General features: G+C 43.5%; 1 protein-coding gene and 1 pseudogene across 1 annotated transcript in view; both read right to left on the minus strand.

Annotated features, from left to right (window-relative positions):
• Positions 1–14,163, minus strand: part of RTBDN (retbindin) — a 133,961-nt gene extending 119,798 nt beyond the window's left edge. The window contains exon 1 of the mRNA XM_085654476.1: positions 13,400–14,163. The gene's annotated coding sequence lies outside the window, so the exon portion shown is untranslated. The remainder of the gene's footprint in view (positions 1–13,399) is intronic.
• A 1,270-nt stretch (positions 14,164–15,433) lies between these two features.
• Positions 15,434–16,594, minus strand: LOC146856362 (uncharacterized; annotated as a pseudogene).
• Positions 16,595–21,190: the final 4,596 nt, after the last annotated feature.

The following is a 21,190-nucleotide window of genomic DNA, read 5'->3' on the forward strand; positions in this document are numbered from 1 at the left end:
CATGCATGGCAGGAAGGAGGAGGCTAGTCCATGGATTCAGACAACAGAGGATAGGGAGGAGGTGGATGGGGCAGCAAGCTAACTGTTCAGAGAAGGTGGGTATTAGGAACTTTATTGTTTTTAAAATGTGTGTCTGTGCGAACTACTTAAAATATGAACAAGTATGCAGCATAATCTCAGTTTTATTCAGGAAGAAGAGGACGTTTGTGACTGTGACTCCGGGCCCACTTGGCAGAAACACCCCCTGACCCTCCACCCCCATCACAAAATGTCTTGCCCGTGAAAAGGGTAGGTGGATGCAGTGTTATATAGAACATAGTCCTGAGAGCACGATTGAAAATGAAAACTAGATATAGTATATGGTATAAACTATGCACCAAAAAGTGTGATATAAGATGAACCGGGGTGTGAAATATAATATGCAATACATTGTGACTCTAAGGTGAGGTTCGTCTCCTTTCCAGAGAGTAAAATAAAAAGTATTACACATCCGGCGGTGGATGTGTGTTTTATTAACCGTGAGGGGGGTTTCTTGCATAGTTTGGTCGAATTTTTGTCGAATCCCCTTTGAATGGCTTGGTGTGCGTGTATATTAAATGTGTCCATCAATAGCTACCCATGTTTGTATAAATAAACGACAAGGGTGTCTACTTGGAGAGTTCCCACCGGCGGGGGCACCGGAATTAGACACGGTAGGGCGTCAGACACGTCGGAGCTTTACTAGCATTGTAAATACATTCCATGTGGATTCATTCTATGCATAGTCGTCTCTTAATGAATATCACGCAAATCGTCATGGTGATAGGTACATACGGTTTGTCCAGCATGTCCTAGATGTTTCTATAAATATATATTTTTTAAAAATAATAAAAAACAAAGGCCGGCCCCGGGGGATGGGGTCCCCGGGGCCATAAGTGGCCTGAGGAGGGGGGCAACGCAGCCCCCTCCTAAAGAATAAAAAAAAAAAATGCCATGACCTGGGGGTTGGGGTCCCCGGGGCCGATTAAGGCCTTGGGAGGGCCAAATTAATTTTTTTCAACAAAAAAACATTAGGGTGCAGTGCAGGCCCGGGGGGATGGGGCCCCCAGGGCCAGTAAATTAGAAAAAGAAGGGTGGCCACACAGCCCTCCGTCTTAAAAAAATAAAATAAATAAAAGACCGGCATCGCGCCGGAGGCCACGCCCCCTCCTTGCAGCACTCTGCAAACGCGCCCCCTGGCCAGTTGTAAGTTGGGGAATTAATTCCTCTTCAATACTTAGGGTCCCTGAGGGCCAACAAGCCCAACAGGTATCTCCAGTATGCGCCAGGGAGCTGCGTTGCAGATAGGTGTTCTGAGGCCACGCCCCTTTTTACACCTCTATGCAACGCAGCTCTGTGGTGCTTACTGGAGGTACCTAGTGGGCTAGTTTGACCCTAGGGACCCTTAGGATTCAAGGGGACTTAATCTCTCAACTTAGAACGGCCACAGGGCGCGTTTACACAGCGGTGAAGGGAGGGGACGGGGCCTGAGGTGACGTGTGCAAACACGCACTGTGGCGCGTTTTCAATTGGGGAAATAATTCCCTTTCAATCCTGAGGGACCCTGGGTGCCAACTAGCCCACCAGGTGCTTCCAGTAAGCGCCACTGCTCTGCGTTGCAGAGAGGTGGTGCAGGCCGTGCCCCTTTTTACACCTCTCTGTAATGGCGCTTACTGGACGTACCTAGTGGGCTATTTTGCCCCTAGGGATCTTCAGGATTCAAGGGGACTTAATCTCCCAACTTAAAAAACGGCCACAGGGTGTGCTTACACAGTGGGGAAGGGAGGGGACGGGGCCTGAGGTGACGTGTGCAAACACGCCCTATGGCGCGTTTTAAGTTGGGGAAATAATTCCCCTTCAATCCTGAGGGCCCCTGGGGGCTAACTAGCCCACCTGTGCTTCCAGTAAGCGCCACTGAGCTGCGTTGCAGAGCGGTGGTCCAGGCCGTGCCACTTTTTACACCTCTCTGCAATGCAGCTCTGTGGCGCTTACTGGAGGTACTTAGTGGACTAGTTGGACCCTAGGGACCCTCAGGATTCAAATGAACTTAATCTCCCAACTAAAAACGGCCACAGGGCGTGTTTACAAAGTGGTGAAGGGAGGAGACGGGGCCTGAGTTAACGTGTGCAAACACGCCCTGTGGCGCGTTTTAAGTTGGGGAAATAATCCCCCTTCAATCCTGAGGGACCCTGGGGGCCAACTAGCCCACCAGGTGCTTCCAGTAAGCGCCACTGAGCTGCGTTGCAGAGAGGTGGTCCAGGCCGTGCCACTTTTTACACCTCTCTGCAACGCAGCTCTGTGGCGCTTACTGGAGGTACCTAGTGGGCTAGTTGGACCCTAGGGATCCTCAGGATTCAAGGGGACTTAATCTCCCAACTTAAAATGGCCACAGGGCGTGTTTACACAGTGGGGAAGGGAGGGGACGGGGCCTGAGGTGACATGTGCAAAGACGCCCTGTGGCGCGTTTTAAGAGGTAGTTTTAATCCCCTGCCCTATTATATACTAGGGGCTTACAGAGGAGGTCATGCTAATCACAGGGGGACCCCAACGCATAGTGTTCCCTAGTGTATGTAGGTGTTTTCACTGTATTCTGAGTGTCTTTGAACATAGCACTGGCTCTAGGACTGGTTAGTCAGACTCAGTTACCACCAGTATCCGTCTGAAAAAGTTGAGGGTACAGGATGATTTTGCAACAAGGCTTCTTTCTGCTCTTCTGTTTGTTCTTTCTGCACGTTATCCTTCTTCCTGCACTTTTCTTCGTCTTTGAGGACTTCTTTTGCTTCTTTCAGCATTTCTTTTTTTTTCTTTCTGTGCGTTTTTTTCTTTTTTCTTCACATGTCCTATCTCTGTAGGCATAGTTAGAAATTAGCATTTAAAAAACCTTTGAAATTCACTGAAAAAAACATAGGTTTCAGGCACGTTATAGTTAGGAATTAGCATTTAAAAAACCTTAGAAATTTACTGAAAAAACCATAGGTTTCAGGGGCGTTATAGTTAGCTGGACTTTTCACTCGTACAAAACCATTGAAATTCCACCGTTATAGTTAGTTCAGCTAACTATAACTCGCGCACCCGCAATGCACTGCTGATGACGTCACATATTACTTCACTCATGACATGGTCAGTGACATCACTCATGACATCACTGATGACATCTCAAATGACATCACTGATGAGATCATCCTTGTGATAGAGTGGCAGACCTCCTCTCCCCCTAATATAACCTTTGATACACACATTCAAAAATAGAAACAAAAATTTTCAAAACAATGGACATACCAATATCAGTTACAACAACCTATTCAGTAATTCTAAGATCCACATACACATCCACTCATTCACCAACAGTCCTATACAGTCACTCATACATGTACTCACTCATCATATTTACTCATACACCTATACATCCTGTTACACAATGCCACTCATCCATAGAGTTACTCACACACAGTCACTCATGCTAATAAAGAATCAAACATCCATTTACTTGCATATACAGTTATACACACACCACCACACTTACTTCTACAGAAACTTACACATACTTAGTCTTTTAAACAATCACTTATAGAAACACATACTTATTCATACAGGAACTCTTTCAATCTCTCACTCTCACATATACTCACTTATATACACCAATAGTCACATAAACATAGGTTTCAGGCACGTTATAGTTAAGAATTAGCATTTAAAAAACCTTAGAAATTCACTGAAAAAAACCATAGGTTTCAGGGGCGTTATAGTTAGCTGGACTTTTCACTCGTACAAAACCATTGAAATTCCCCTGTTATAGTTAGTTCAGCTAACTATAACTCGTGCACCCGCAATGCACTGCTGATGACGTCACATATTACTTCACTCATGACATGGTCAGTGACATCACTCATGACATCACTGATGACATCTCAAATGACATCACTGATGAGATCATCCTTGTGATAGAGTGGCAGACCTCCTCTCCCCTAATATAACCTTTGATACACACATTCAAAAATAGAAACTAATATTTTCCAAACAATGGACATACCAATATCAGTTACAACAACCTATTCAGTAATTCTATGATCCGCATACACATCCACTCATTCACCAATAGTCCTATACAGTCACGCATCATATTTACTCATACACCTATACATCCTGTTACACAATGCCACTCATCCATAGAGTTACTCACACACATAGTCACTCATGCTAATAAAGAATCAAACATCCATTCACTTGCATATACAGTTATACACACACCACCACACTTACTTCTACAGAAACTTACACATACTTAGTCTTTTAAACAATCACTTATAGAAACACATACTTATTCATACAGGAACTCTTTCAATCTCTCACTCTCACATATACTCACTTATATACACCAATAGTCACATATACTAGTTTAAAACATATGTAGTTACTCTTAAAGACACTATTGAGACAATCATTCACTCACTAACACACCCATGCACACACTCATCCACCCATACAGTCCTGCACACATGCTGTTTTCAACACATACAAACAGTGAGTCACTCATTCATGCACCTATGCACTACGTAATACCCCCCACCGAACCATACAGACACTCAGACACTCATACTGATACTCAAAAAACCAACTAATAACCTATATAGACACTCATGTAGCTACTCACCAACCCATGCAGCCACTTATACACAAAGTGAGAGACTGATACAGATATTTACATATTTAAACATTACTCACTAAGCCATGTATTCACTAAGATACACTTAATCAGTCAGTTATACAATCAATTTTTCAAAAACAAATCATCCATTTAGACACTTATATACCCATTTATTCTTCCATCGACCTTGAGATATACATATATAAAACATATGTAATTTTCAGAAAAACACACATTTACTGGATGATGTAATCAGTGATGTCATTTGAGATGTGATCAGTGATGTCATGAGTGATGTCACTGACCATGTAATATGTGACGTCATCAGCAGTGCATTGCGGGCGCGCGAGTTATAGTTAGCTGAACTAACTATAACGGGGGAATTTCAATGGTTTTGTATGAGTGAAAAGTCCAGCTAACTATAACGCCCCTGAAACCTATGGTTTTTTCAGTGAATATATATATATACACACACACACATATGTATTGTTATAATTGTAACATAAACACACAATAAACCCATAAAAAATGTAAACAATTGAATTAGAAAAAATATATTAATTAATATACACAATAAATAAAACATTAGCAAATGAAAAATCAAAAAAACACATTTACAAAAAATGCTATAAACATTAACATTGATTAAAAAATAAATAATATAAACTATACAAAAATAAAACAATGATTGCTATAAACTCTATTTAACCAACATTAAATGTACTATTCTCACTTCAAACAGGTCCAGAGTTGGAAAAGGAGTGGATTTCAGAGGGCTAAAATGTATTATTCCTACTCCAGTCTGTGTAACAGTAGGGAAAGTGTTGGAGTTTGGAGAGGTGAAATTTACTATTTCCACTCCAGACAGCGCAACAGCAGGGAAAATAGAGGGGTAAAACGTACTATTCCCACTCCAGTCTGTGCACCAGTAGGAAACTCGCTGAATTTCGGATGGGGTGAAATGTACAATTCCCACTAAGAGCAACAATAGGGAAAGTGTTACCTGCGAAGAGGTTAATTTTACTCTTCCACCTGCATTCTAAGCAAGAGTAGGGAAAATACTTCACTTCAAACACATGACATATATGTATAAAAAATAATAAACTCTTAATTTAAAAAAGTAATTGACATAAAACATCTATATGTATACTGAAAAACGAAAACACAAATTACATAGCTAGTAGTCTATAAAAAATGATCAATTCTGAAATAATTGCTATTCAATTAATAATTTATTAACTTCACACCTTATTCTCCAACAAACCTAGCAGCCAGCAGCTAACTTTTAAATATTTTAAACTGTTTTGCTGCTAAATTGCTGCTTGCATTGCCACTTTGCACAAAGGAAGGTGAAGGGAGGAGGGGAATCGAACCAGCGGGCCGCTATTTTTGATCGTTGGCGGTCTGGTGGTCGGACGCCAGGCTATTTAGCCAGCATGCTGACATGGACGTGCAGCGCTGGTTACCTGGGCGAAGCTGCTTTCAATGCTCGCCAGGAGAGGACCATCATTGTGATTTGAGGCTTCTAAACTTTTACTGTGACTTGAGTCTAACTTTTAAATATTTTAAACTGTTTTGCTGCTAAATTGCTGCTTGCACTGCCACTTTGCACAAAGGAAGGTGAAGGGAGGGAGGGGAATCGAACCGGCGGGCCGCCATTTATGATCATTACCGGTCTAGTGGTCGGACGCCAGGCTATTTAGCCAGCACGCTGATGCGGACGCGCAACGGGCGTGCCGCTGGCGCGCCAAAGTGGCGCCTAAGGCAAGCCCGTCTGCGCCCATCCGCACTCGGACCGGGCTCAGGGCCAGTCCCCCTGACCATTTATCCCTAGATTCCATGAGTTACACCAGAGAAGAGCTATGCAGACTTAATCCTGGTAAGGGAAGGCGTAGCTGCCACTATATCCCCCTAAAGGCATTTTGATAAAGGCATGGAAAGTACTTGCCCCAGATGCCGGTTACATCTCCCCCGCATCCTTGACCTGCCAGCTTCTGGCCCAGGTGTTTGACCAGCCAAGAAGACTAATGTTACCGATATAGGGCCCTTAAAATGTATTTTACTAAACGCTAGATCTTTAATCAAACACAGCACAGAATGTGCGTTATTACTGGAGGAACTTGAGATAAAGTTGGCCTTCGTCACTGAGTCATGGACGGACAGTGCCTCTGGACCAGATCTAGTGAAGGCAACTCCCCCAGGTTTCCACTGTTGCACACTAGATAGGCCACATAAAAAAGGCGGAGGGCTGGAAGTCATCTACCACGAATCAGTGGAACCGAATTTTCTTACTGCCACCAAAGCTTCCTGTGAGGCATTAGCCTTTAGTATTCACTCAGAATACTATCAGACCTTTAAAGGTATACTACTTTACCGCCCACCTGGCCCTAGAATTGGATTTCTGGATATAATAGGCACCATGCTGGAGGAAGGGTTATGCCTAGACTCTTACACGGTACTAGGTGACTTTAACTTTCATCTGGAAATCCCCCTTGATCCTGATACCAATCGACTGGAGCAAATTATGGGGACTGGTGATCATAAGCAGTTGGTGAAGGCCCGACCCACGAAAAAGGGCATATCCTGGATGGGATATACTCTAATAACCGCGACTTAGTTTGCACCTCAGTTCTCCCGCTCTCGTGATCTGATCACTGTGCTATTCAATTTGAATTGAATAGTCACGGGGGCCACTTAGCCAGTATAAAGCCAACCCAGGATATTGCATCTAGGGACTGTGGAAGACTGGACACTAAGAAACTTGAAAATTCTTTGAGGTGTTCAATGCGCCCTCTTCCGTTGGGAGTGGAAAAGGCCACAGTAGCCTACGCTCAATGGCTAGGCACAACTTGCAACCATCTAGCCCCTGAAAAAAAGTGGACCCCTAAACAGGCTCTACCCTCAGCACCCTGGTATTCTGATGAACTGAGAGAACTGAGAGCTAAAAAACTAGCCTGTAAGCAACTAGAGCGGGCATGGCATAGAAGGTACGCAGAGGCGGACAAGGAAAGGTATAAACACTGCATTACCACTTATAAACAGCTTTTACTAGAAGCCCAAAAAAAGTATTTCACAATGCAAATAGCACTAGCTAAATCTAACTCAAAGGAACTTTTTTAAACTATTAAAAAATTGGCCACCCCAAATGCCCCTAAGAGCCAGGGCAATCCAGAATTTTGTGATAAACTAGCCGACTTTTTAAAACAAAAAGTAGAAGTGATTTTCATCTCATTTACCCAAGCTAACAAAAAGGCACATGTGCGCTCACATATGAACGGACTGGACAGTTCTTGCCTTCCACCGGTATTAGAACAATTTGAACCCCTAGGGATACCAGAAACGATTAAACTTCTGAAATCTACCTGCTCAGGAGCCCCTAACGATCCGTGCCCTGTGCGGGCTATTAAGCAAATGCCAGAAGTGATCGGAACTGCACTTATGCCCCTGCTGAATGCCATCTTCAGTTCGGGCATATTTCCCAAAATATGGAAGAAGGCCTCTGTTCTTCCTTTGCTGAAGAAACAGAATCTGGACCCAAAAGACTCTAATAACTACAGGCCGATCTCACGGCTCCCATTCCCTGCCAAGATTCTGGAAAAGGCCATGTACACCCAACTCAGTGCATTTCTTCAGTCTACCAACTCGCTTGACCCATCCCAATATGGGTTCAGACCATAGCACGGAGTTGGCGCTACTGAAATCCACAGAGGAAATCAGAGAAGCCGTAGACAAGGGAGGCAATGCCATACTGATCCTGCTGGATCTGTCTGCGGCCTTCAACACGGTCCATCAAAAAAGTGTTGATGGACCGGTTGTCTGATATTGGAGTCGAAGGCCGAGCATGGACACTCCTGCAATCATTTCTATCTGATAGGTCTCAAACTGTGGATCTGGACGGTTATATGTCCAAACCGTTCTCCCTTCCTTGTGGCGTGCCACAGGGCTCATCTCTTAGCCCAACGCTCTTTAATATCTATGTGGCACCCGTGGCAGGAGTCATTAGATCCTTTGGCTTCCAACTCCCTCTTATGTTGACGACACTCAAATAGTGTTGTCACTGACTCAGGGTGGCGAAAAGTAAACAAGGGCACGTTCCCATGACTGTATGTGTGCCATCTCGGACTGGATGGCCTCCAACTGTCTAAAATTAAACTCTAGCAAGACCGAGGTCATAAAGTTTGGAAACAATCCCCGTGTGTGGACACCTGAATGGTGGCCAGAAGACCTTGGTTCTTGCCCCAAACCCACAAGGAAAGCAAAAAACCTTGGGGTATTGGTGGACAATAAACTCACCATGGGTGACCAAGTAAGTATGGTGATCTCGGCCTGCTTTCTGGTCCTAAGAATAATAAGAAAAATTAAGTTATTCCTGACTGAAAGCAGTCTCAAGACAGTGGTAATGGCCCTCATAATGTCGCGCTTGGATTACTGTAATGGCCTATATCTTAATGCCCAGAAGCAACACATCAATCGGCTCCAACTAGCCCAAAATGCAGCGGACAGATTGTTGTCAGCAAAACCCGAAATTTGTTTCCGTAAAAGAGGAGCTCAGGCAACTGCACTGGCTCCCGGTTAAACAAAGAACACGCTTTAAGGCACTTTGTACCGTCTTCAAGGCCATTAATGGAGCAGGACCAGAGTTCCTTAGGCGTAAATTCCAATGGTATGTCCCGGGAAGAATGTTACGATCTACTGCAGCTAAACAAGTTCAAGTTCCCGTATTTAAAAGAGTCAACTGGGGAGGCAGGAGTTTTATCACTTGTGCCTCTAGGGCATTGGAATAAGCTTCCTTTTTATCTCAGGAATGCCCCGGATCTCCTCTCCTTCAGAAAGGGGCTAAAGACATGGCTCTTCTCCCAGTAGCATACAATCTAGTTTTTCCCAGTAGCCAGTGCTTCGCACCAGGACACCCCAGGGTAACCGTGCGCTCTATAAGTGCAATTAACATAACATAACAACAACACCTAAAACATAACCAAAAAAATAACTATTCCCTAACTTACAAATTTAAAATAAAATAAATAATGAATTAACAATTAATATTTAATTGTTCATTATTACTTAACTTCTCATCTTAGACCCCTACAAACCTAGCATCCTGAAACTAAAATGAAATGAAATTAAATTATTATTCCACAAAAAAATAACTATTCCCTAACTTACAAATTTAAAATAAATTAAATAATGAATTAACAATTAATATTTAATTGTTCATTATTACTTAACTTCTCATCGTAGATCCCTACAAACCAAGCATCCTGAAACTAAAATAAAATGAAATTTAATTATTATTCCACAATTTACATATTTATAATGTAATTAAGTAATTGACTTACAAATAATAATTAATAGTTTATTATTACTTAAAATTCCACCCTGTACCCCTACAAACCTAGCACCCCTCCATAAAATAAGTAAAATAAATGAGTATTCCATATTTTACATAATTAAAAATCAAATAATTCATTAACAGTTAAAAATGAATTGCTAATTATTACTTAATTAACATCCCTCCCTACACCCTTCATATTTACCATCATACAACTAAAATAAATAAGCATTCCATGAATAACAGTAAAAACCCATTAAGATTTAATAGTTAATTATTTATTACTTAATTAACTTCCCACCTTATACCCCTATAAATGGAACAGTCCGCAAATAACATATAACAAAACCAAATCAGTATTACATGAATTACATAATAAATATCAATCATAAAATTAAATAAAATGTATTAAATAATTCTTAAATATTACCTAATTAGCTTTCCATCCTCTCCCCCTACAAACCCAACAACCCGCTATGATGCTATAAATTACTATTAAAAATTAATTTAAAAAATTGAAATAACTTAAAATTACAAGCTATATCTTAAAACAATTCATAACATTTATATAAACAATAATAACACATACAATTAATACATCAACTAAAACACATTAAATAATTTGAAAAACTATATTTTTTACCACTATATTACCAAAAACTATATTAATAACATCATTTTATTTACAACGATATTGCTTACCTCAAAAAACGATATTCTTGTCAACAATATTTGTGCATCACAATTGTTGTGGGTCACGATATTTAATATCTGATATTTCTGTCTTCCGATATTTTCAAATCAATATTTTGTCCTAACACCTATTTCTCGCTTCTTTCGCTAGCCTTGGAGCAGGACCAAAGGCTATAAGTGTGCAGACCGAGCTGTTAGGTTGGTTATGGGTAAATGTAATTTATTTTTTTGTGTGGGTTCTACTTTCTGAAGTATTTTATCATCTATGACTGAACTTGAATTGCTTCAAGTGCTTGGGAAGTGAATCTTGAGGAAGTCGGATTCATTTTGTTGAAGGCTGAACAGGATCTGTGTGTCAAATAGAAGAGGAACCAGAGACCACATATAGCAAAAAAACAGCGGGGACATACCGAAGTACCTCTAGCACCCCACATACGATGTTTTAATCTCACTGCAACACGATCCAAGGTGAACAGCTGGAGTCCTCTAATAAAGAACGAATAGTGTCCACTGTAAGGATGTACCTTGGATGGCAGAATAAGCCTTGAATGAACAGACATTGTCAAAAGCAGGAGACTGATCCTATGGGATCACCGTAGTGACACCACCACCATCCTCAAGTGCTTAGATCATCAGCGGCAGACATTACCATTGAGTCTGCACTCACTTGTTAACCACAACCAGCCTTGATGTCATCCAGCATCCTTGTTCTTTTGTAGTTTTTCCCCAGAATTGGTCAGCACATGGAATCAGTGATGCAAGTCTAAAATGTAGTGACTTGTTTGCATCTAATTTGGGTTTCTTAAACAATGGCCGGGCTATCACAGCTCTATATTTAGCTGGAACAATGCCAGGACTGAGAGGTCAATTTAGTCTCCTAATTAGAATCAATACTTTCTTAATTTTTTAACAGAATCGAGAATTCTTCCCGGGCCAATATCTAGTGAAAAATTAGAATTGTTTACTTTTAGTTATTATAAGACCATCCATATTTATTTGTGACAGGAGACTCGAATTTGTAATGGTCCTTGTTGCACCTTTAATAATTCCTCCTGAACCCTAATCGGTCTTGTGATGGTTGTGAAACAACTGGAACTTATGTTTCACCAAAGACTGAGTACAAATAACCACATTGGAAGAGACCAGGGTAGTAAAAAGGGATTCCAGCGTTTAAAAAATTGCACTGGAAATATATTTTCTTGGATTAGTAAGCTTTTTTTTTTTTAGAAACTCTACATAAATATTTGTATTTACACATTTGATAGTTCAATTTTTTTTATCTTGTAAATTATAGTTCTTAAGCCACAATTTTTTTCTTAAATAAATGTTGTTCAACTTTCTTCAAGACCTTTTTTCTGCTTTTAATTCAGTGGCGGACCACTTACAATTGAGAATTTTCAGTTTCCTTGTCGATGCACAATAGCAGTTAAGCTGACACGACTATTAAACGTACTGTGGGCTCTGGATCATGTGTAGCTTTAATTATTCCTTAAGTAGATAGTACGACCTCTAAACGTAAGCTTAATGTATTAAGAGAACCTTATTCCACTTAAGAGCAACGTGAACAACAAGAGGATATTAGGAGGTGGTGAGCAGGGTAAGGATTTTAGGTGCTGGCGGTCAGAGAGGGGATTTAAAGACTTCTGGGTTTCGTATTCAAGGATCCGCACTCATGGTGCACTTTTATAGACTGCCAGGGTATTACTTCCAGGTTGTGGAACCAGGGTAGATGTGGTGCTGAGGTAGGAATCTACCATTGTAAGTGGCAATTTAAGAGTTCCAGTTTTGGATTTTGTGCAGTCAATACATGAAGGTGAGGCTCTTTCACCATGGGTAGGGATGTTCAAGTCTGGTAGTCAGGAAATTGATTTCTCAGTCTCCAACCAGAGTGGGCAGCTGCAGGCGCTGGCAAGAGGTAGGACTTCCAGGCTCAGCAGGTGGGGTGAGACTGTCATGCTGCCGCCATATGTGTCGCTGTTTCTGGCGCTGCACCTGGGATAGCTGTTTCAGGGACTGTGCTTTGGTTGGGTTGTTTGAGGTCTGCAGTCAGAAGTGACATTTAAAGCTCTGCATCACTGTAGGTGATTCAGGGTACGTATACTGCTTAGATGTATTTGGGTCTGCAACCAGGATGAGGATTTGAAGCTCTGTATTCAATTTGATTTTAGACTGGTCAGAGCCAGTGGAAGGTTTCCAATGCACGTTTGACGTGGTCAGAGGTCATTAGGTTCAGATATACAAGTGTGAGAACTCATTCTACACTTACTCAGCACCATCCCTCCGTACTACCCTCAATTTCACTGGGGTAATATCTACTTGTATGACCTCCCTCCGTCCATTTCATCTCACCATCAGACAAGCGAACGAGAGCTATGTAAAACCTCATTACATACAGTATACTACACGCCCTTCTGGCACTTGCTCTCTCCGAGGTTGTAACCTTACAAACACGCGTGCTAGCTTCATTCTGGGGTTTTGGAGCAGCCATGCCTGCATTCTCTAACCTTTGTGTTTGGTTGCACCCACTACTTTATGAAAGCGCACGATTTATTATTGGCTACGGAATCTCCAGGAGCCTTCGTCACGTCTGAGGTCACTGAATGGATCAGGTGAGACAAACTGCATGGCTCAGGGCAGGGGACACTGATGTAGCCCCGCCTTTCTCTCCATCCCCTGCCCCTCTGGAAAGCCCCTTTGCCCCAGCCTGGACTCACCTGCTTGTGGTGGTCTGTGGGTGCTGTTGGTGGGCGCTGGCGGTGGCCCAGTGGGTCAGTCACCCTTTCTGTCGGCTGGAATGGGTCAGCAGATTCTGCGCCGATGCGGTTCCGTGAACGCTGTGGCTAGTGGTCCGATGGTCAAACACGGATGGTAGTCGACTGTGGGGGCTGCGTGGATATTACTGTCGCTGGACCACTGGCACTGATGCGTTATCAATCTGATACTCCGGTCGTCGGACCGTGCAGGCTTTTGGGCAGACGGCACTACTGCTGTCGTTCGACCGCCAATTCTGGTGACCGAACACAGACACTGCTGGGGCTGGACCGCAGCTGCAGACGGGGTACCGCGAACTGGTCTGCGGACTCTTGCAGTCCGATGACGGGTGCAGACAGCGATGGGGGCGGTGCTGGGTGCCGCAGTCGATGGGCCACGGATGCTGCGTCGGTGGGCAGCGGGTCCGGTTGTTGGCCTGCAGATGCCGCTGCCGGTACGCTCCCGATCGATGCTATTGATGGTGGGCTCCGGGGGCTGCTGGAGTTGCACACCCCTCCTTTTCGGGTCCGCTTGACCCCTTCGCAATGATGGCTGAATCTGCTGGGTCGGTCTGTGGCGCGGCGCTGGGGGACAGACAGACCTGCGGCTGGATGCTTTCACCTCCTCTGCTCGTGTCACTCTGCGGGCCGAGGGATCACGGAGGAGCTGTCACCCCACCTAATGCCCCCTTCTGCATCACTCCACCCCACCCTCTCCCTGACACTCTGCAGCATCCAACAGCGGCTGACTCTTAAAAGGGAAACGTCAGCGTCAGCCGCTGAGAAAGGCGTTCTCATGACCGATGCGCTGCGTGAGGGGTGCGCGCACCCATCATCCCTGTCCTGGACTGGGGTGTGAGGCGGCAGCCTACCTGCCTGTGCTCGTTACTGCGGGGGTAGAAACAGGCTGGATACCTGGCGGCAGTGGCAGGCTGGCACCCCTCCTGTCTGGCCCGTGTATATGGGGGTGGGTAGCAGCGAGGAGGTACCCCATTGAGGCTTGTCTGGGCATGTGAAGGGGTCAAACAGCGTGACTCTCCTGGGGAAATAGGGCACTCGGCATTCTTTCTATGACAAGTGGAGGGAGTTATTATTATAATTAGATCAGGTACCAGCTGCCTGCCCTGGGTTATGTGTACGGGGTGAGTGACACTCGCCTCCCCTGTCTGTTCCAGATGTGTGGCTAAAGCTATGAGCACCGCGCCCGCTAGCCCTGGGTTCGTCAAGGCGGCGGGGGGAGCTCCGTCCCTCTGTCCCTGGGTATGTAGAGGCATCGAGGGGGCACCCCAGGGCCAGGCCGGAGCAGGGGCGGCTCTAGGCTCATGGTGGCCCTGTGCAGGGAGCGTAGGTAGGGGGCCCCGGAAGAGGGGGTCCGGGCGGGGCGGAGCTCAGGAAGGTGTTTTAATAAAACGTCCAGAAAAGGCGTTAGATGACCAGTACCTGCGGCTGCTCCTACCCTTCCGAATTCGTCTCAGAACGATAACATTTAGGAGGAGGAGGGCATTGTGACACACAACGTGAGGGACTGGCACAGACGGCTGCAGGGCCATGACAGGGGGCCCCGGACCCACAGCCCCCCCACAGAGAAAGAATCTGTGGCTCTTTGCCCGGAAACAGTAATATCGATACCATATCGAATATGGTGTCTTACGCATGGCCATGTCTGTTGCAGACACTGCATAGCCGCCTCGTGACACAAGCGTTTAACTTTTGCCAAAATTTGCCGCTGCGTTTTGCCAGCTTTTGCTGTTTCCACCAGGCACCACGTGGAGGTAGCAGCAATACCCAGCTTTTTTTTTATTTGTTTGTTTTTTAACTTTTTCTTTTACTTTTTTACCTTTTTGTGTTTTACTGTTTGCTATCTCTTCTATATTGTTTCCACTATTCCATTTTCCTTCTTTCGTTATCTTACCACCTGTTTTTTTCATTTCTGCATACTTAGTGAGTAGCAACATAGCGAGTCTGATTAAAACCATGGAAAACATCTTGCGTACTTCTTTATGAGAGGAAGTCAACTTTGCGAGCCTTCTGTGCTGCAAATTCCCTGATAAGCTGTCCGTAATCCAGAGATCTAGCAATGTCATGTTCAATTGATAACAGGGCCAAATGATTCAGTCTCTCTTGAGTCATTGATGCCCTCAAACAATTTTTAATCAATTTCAGTTTTGAAAAAGTTCTTTCCCCTGAAGCCACTGTAACTGGGATTGTCAACGCAATGCGTAAAGCCACTGCAAGATTTGGAACTGCAGTGTTCAGTTTGTTTTCATAAATGAATTGTAATGTTTCCAAAGCTGTTGCATTATTTGGCACCAAGGAGGAGAACATTTGCAGCTCGGTATGTAAATCTCCGGGATCAACATCTGAGTCAGAACTGTCGGTTAACACGATGCTTAAATCTGCACAGCTTTTCATCAATTCATTATCGTTCATGCTAGCAATTTTCCCCCAGTCGGGAAGGAATCCAAAGAAATCATAGTGATGTTTCATCTGAGTGAACCTTTCAGTCATGGACATAATTGCTTGATCCATCAAGACGTTGAAGAACTCAATGCGATATTTCTCTTTTGGTTCTAAGATTCCCTCATCACGACTCTCGTATTGAAATTGTCTCCTAATCGTTCTTCTTCGCAAACTTGTAGATGCAGGAAAACTTATCTCATCTGAGCTCATCTCCAGTTCTTCCGCCAACCCCTTAGCTGAAACTTGTGCAGATTTGAAACCACTCTCCTTATACGTTTCCAGAAACTGGACAGTCTTTTCAAGGCATTTCAATGCAATGTCAAGTTGCATATCCTTACTTTACATGATTTTGCTAACGAGATTTATTTGCTTCAAAAGGTCATACCAAATCACCAGCGATACTAGAAATGCATAACTCCTTAATTGCTTAGCCAACCCGGCTGCCTCAGTTCTGGCCTTTGGGTCATTTGCTTCCTCTGATACTTCAACCACGGCGTCATAAACAGCGGCCACTTGGAAACGGACAGCCTTGACGCTATCAATATGGCATTCCCATCGAGTTTCGGATATGGGCTTTACTGTCAGATCTTTAACGTGCTCAATGAGTATTTGCCATCTCTGTGTTGAGGCAGAAAACAGTATGGAAATTTGATGCAAGATTCCAAAAAGAGTTACAGCGTGAGTGGATGATTTCACCATATCACTAAGTACTAATTCAAGCTATGGCAACCGCATGGAACATAGAACGCTCTTGGATTCATGTCAAGTAAACGTTTCTGAACACCACTCTTGCAGCCTCTCATATTTGCCCCATTATCATACCCTTGGCCTCTGCAATTTTGAAATGGCAATTGCAATGCCTGCAGTTTTTGCAAACATGCTTCTGTGAGACCAGCACCTGTGCTGCTTTCAACAGGCAAGTATCCAACGAAAAATTCACTTATTTCGACTGGCATCGTTTCCACGTTCACAATTCGAAGGACCATCGTCATTTGCTCCTGATGACTTGCATCAGGTGTGCCATCCAAAATGACAGAAAAATATTTACTCTTTTGTATTTTTCCAATAATGTTGTCCAAAACTGAAGCTCCCATAAGATTAATTATTTCATTTTGAATATTCTTGCCCAAGTAATGGTCATGGATTTCAGCGCATTTAATTCTACGCACATGCTCATGCATATATGGGTCATACTTGGCTAGCAGCTTAACCAGACCTAGAAAATTGCCATTGTTGTGTTTGAACAAAGTATCAGTTTTACCACGAAAAGCCAAACTTCGTTCTGCTAGAAAATGAACAATGGACCTGATCCTTTCCAAGACCTTGCCCCAACGATCACTTTCCACTTGCAGTAACTTCTGCTGTTCTTTACCTATTGTCTGTCCTTGTTTTAACCTTCTTTCTAATTCAACCCAGGCACTGACGGCGCGCATGTGTTTTGAAGAGGATTCATGATCAGACAGACAACTGTGCATGTGTGCCCAGTCGTCATTTCCATCATTAGTACATTTTATCCCTGCGTCAGAAAACAATTTACAGCAAAAACAGAATACTGCATTATTGTTTTTTGAATAGACAAGCCAGCGCCTATCTATAATTTCACCATTCCTTAATTTCCGTGAGAACATGGTAACAGAAAAACGACGTTTACTTTTTGAGTGCTCATCACTTGGATACTTTGTTTTACAATCTGGGTCTCTGGAGGGACCCCTTTCAACAAGAAAAACACGTTGCGCGTCCGTAAGAGAGTTCGGCCACAAAGCAGGATCCCTCCAATCACATAAATCATATTCAGAACACGGGTCTGTAACATGGTCTTGCTCTTTGGCTTCCTTTTCAATACCACCTCATCCGTCTGTAAACTCTGAACCTCCTTTAGAATGCCAGATGTTGATGGACCTATGAATGATGTTTCAGTTTCTCTGTCTGATGGTCTTTTGTAATAATCCTCATCCTGAGTTGGTAATTGCTGCATGTTTGTATCAATTTCAGAGTCACCTTGTTCATTTTCATTGGTCTGCTCATGAGTATCATTCTGCTCATGGATATCATAATTTTTTAGTTCTTCTTTATCGTCGTCAGCGCCTGTTTTACCTAGTGCATCAGCAGTACTCTGACCAGAGGATTCTCCATCTTTAGGTTTCCCTTGGGTGATAAAGTTCAGGATTGCTCCTTCCTGTGACGCTACGAAAGCCTGCTGAGCCACCTTTCTCTTTCGTTTCGAATAACCAGATTTGTGTACTCAAATTCTCTTCATTTTGCTTGCAATGCAGCGGACGAGGCTAGCAGTGGGTAGGGAAAAAAAGTAGACAATCAGCAGTGGCGGCTGCTGAAAGATTTTGATGTGTCATTTTTATTTTCTTGCAAAAACAACAGTTGATGGACAGAATGCAGAACAATGTCATTCATTCACCCCAGTACAGGGATCTGGGCCTAAATCCATCGTTTTTTTGCTCACCACACCACCCCAGTTCAGACATGGCCATATGCAAATCAGCCTGGACCCTGTGCCTCATGGGAACAGTCCAGCCCGAACTGCCATGCCATGTCATCCCTGGACCGGAATCAAGCCTCCTAGGACCGGTTTCTGGCATTTCAGCCGCCATCAGCCAGGATAGCTTGACTCCAGTGGCGTGGAGAGCACGGGACTCACGTCTGAGCATACCCGTTCCACTCGGGGTAACAAATGCAAAAACAACAGTTGATGGACAGAATGCAGAACAATGTCATACATTCACCCCAGTACAGAGATCTGGGCCTAAATCCATCGTTTTTTTGCTCACCACACCACCCCAGTTCAGACATGGCCATATGCAAATCAGCCTTGACCCTGTGCCTCATGGGAACAGTCCAGCCCGAACTGCCAAGCCATGTCTTCCCTGGACCGGAATCAAGCGTCCTAGGACCGGTTTCTGGAAACCGGTCCCAGGATGCTTGTTTCCGGTTCAGGGAAGACATGGCTTGGCAGGTCGGGCTGGACTGTTCCCATGAGGCACAGGGTCAGATTGATTTGCATATGGCCATGTCTGAACTGGGGTGGCGGAGTGAGCTAAAGAATGGTGATGGATTAAACCCAGATCAGTTGACTGGGGGTGAGTGTTTGATTTGCTCAAACGCTCCGTCCATCATCCCCTTTTGTATCGATTTTTATTTTCTTGACAGGATTCTCCTGTGGCAGATGTCTTGTGATGGACCACATACCCAAGCTGTAAATTTTCCCCCAACACAACAACTTCAATAAAACAAAGATTTAAAGGTTGACTTAAACACAATTTTCAACACACAAAAAAATACTCAACCTCCCAACATAAAACCACAAATTACCAAATCCAAGGATATTTCCTAAAGAAATTAGGACTCTGATAGGTCACGTATGCAAAAACTGACTGTAGGATATGCAGGCAAATGAAAAACGTGGAGTTAGAATAGTAATTTTGACCTCCCTGTGTTTGCCACGCCCACTGCTGCCCTGAGGACGCAGTTCAGGATAAGTAATGTGATGAGCGAGTAGTGAGCAGCAGCAGGCCATATCTAATATATACGGCTCTGTGCTGCTTTCTCACCCTTGTGCAGTGCAGTAACTTTTGTTGCTGTGCTGCATTGCGATAAAGAAAATCTGCCCCTTGGTGTGCATGCCTGGCCTGCCCAATCTAGCCTTAACCCTAGCACTCTCAGGCAGTTGGTGGCAATTATTTAAAAAAAAATACTCTTTCTATGGGATTTCCTTACTTCACTTCTACCTTCACCCTCTCTCTTAACATGACTCTAGTTCTACTTCTCCATGTACCTTGAACCTCCCTCTCTATGTATCTCACATGTGTCTACCTGACCTCTCAATATCTCGACTTCATCTTTTTCTACCCTTTTCATGGCCTAACCTGTCTCTATTTGCTTCTGTGCCTGCATCCATAATTATCACTCTCGACCTCTGCTCTACCTCTACTCTTTCTACCTCATTCCTCTATACACCTCATTATTTTTTCCATAAGACCTACCTGTATCTTTCCTCAATCTACTTTTCTTCTCACACAACCTTTTATTTATCTTTATTGCATCGCTGTCTCTACTACCCTACCTATGTCTCTCAGCTTTCCCTACCTCACCACTCCTCGCAACTCTATTTGTTTTCTCCCTCTACTTCACGGCTTTCTCACCTGCACTCTTTCACTACCTAACCTCTTAACTTGCCTCTCCACTAGTTCACTACCTACCCTCTTCACTTCACCTTTCCCTTGTTATACATCTGTTCCCTTTCCTTCAACTCTCTATCTTACTCCCTTTTCACTACCTCTGCTCTTTTTTACTCTATCAACCCTTCTCTTTTTTTCTCTATTTCTTCCACAAACACATCTCTCTCTCTCTCTGGACCTCCTCTATTTCAGCTCCCGCCTCCACCTGAACTCTCTCACAATCTTTCTTTATTGATCTATTTCACCATCTCTTCAACTATCAAGGCGCTACCTCTGATAAACATCACCACTTTTCCTCTGTACCTCTGTACCTCACATCTCTCAATATACCATGATTGACTGAATCTCTCTCGCGACCATATCCGTCTCTTTATCACTCTGTTCCTACATCTATATTGGCCCAGAAACTGCATTTTGTTTCAGGGGTCCAGGGATCGATTCGAAAATGTCTTTGATGAATTAATGCCCGCCTGGGCCTAACCTGGGCTGCCTGGTGAACTGTGCAGTGCACTGTGCAGACTCCTCCTGAGAAGCTGTCTCGGGGCTCGACTCTCGACTCTGCAGTCTGTCCTTGTCCGTCTGTGGTAAAAATGGAAAATTAAGTGCTAAACTACTTTCTACGTTCAGCAGATGAGAAAAACTATATACATGTCTAACTTCAGTAATGCTTTTTGAAAGGCAAACAAATTATTGCATTTAATTATTTTTTACTTATTCCAGGTGAAAAACAACTTCTGCACGTTTATAAAGGTAGCACTGAATGCAATTTACTTTTACTGCTTTGGCTAGAAACCTCAAATGAAAACGGAGCTGTCCTACAGTAGCTATTTACAAAGGCACCGATGGCACATTTATGTTTTTTAATTGGACTGCCACTGGCAACAATTTTCAGATAGTTTCACCCAAAAAAACATTTGAGAAAATAAAGAACAAGCGTGGGAGGTGGAAAATAAATGCAATATTTATGACATGTTCTTAAAAAAGTCACAAAATCAAATAACCTGCTGAGTTCGGAGAAAAGTCATAAGTCATAATGTCCTGCTATGAAGGGAACGTTTTAGCCTTTTTTACCTCTGTACTTCCGATGCAGATGCCCTTTTAGTCT

Source organism: Triturus cristatus, chromosome 4_1 (genome assembly GCF_964204655.1).
Source record: "Triturus cristatus chromosome 4_1, aTriCri1.1, whole genome shotgun sequence".
Lineage (NCBI taxonomy): Eukaryota > Metazoa > Chordata > Amphibia > Caudata > Salamandridae > Triturus > Triturus cristatus.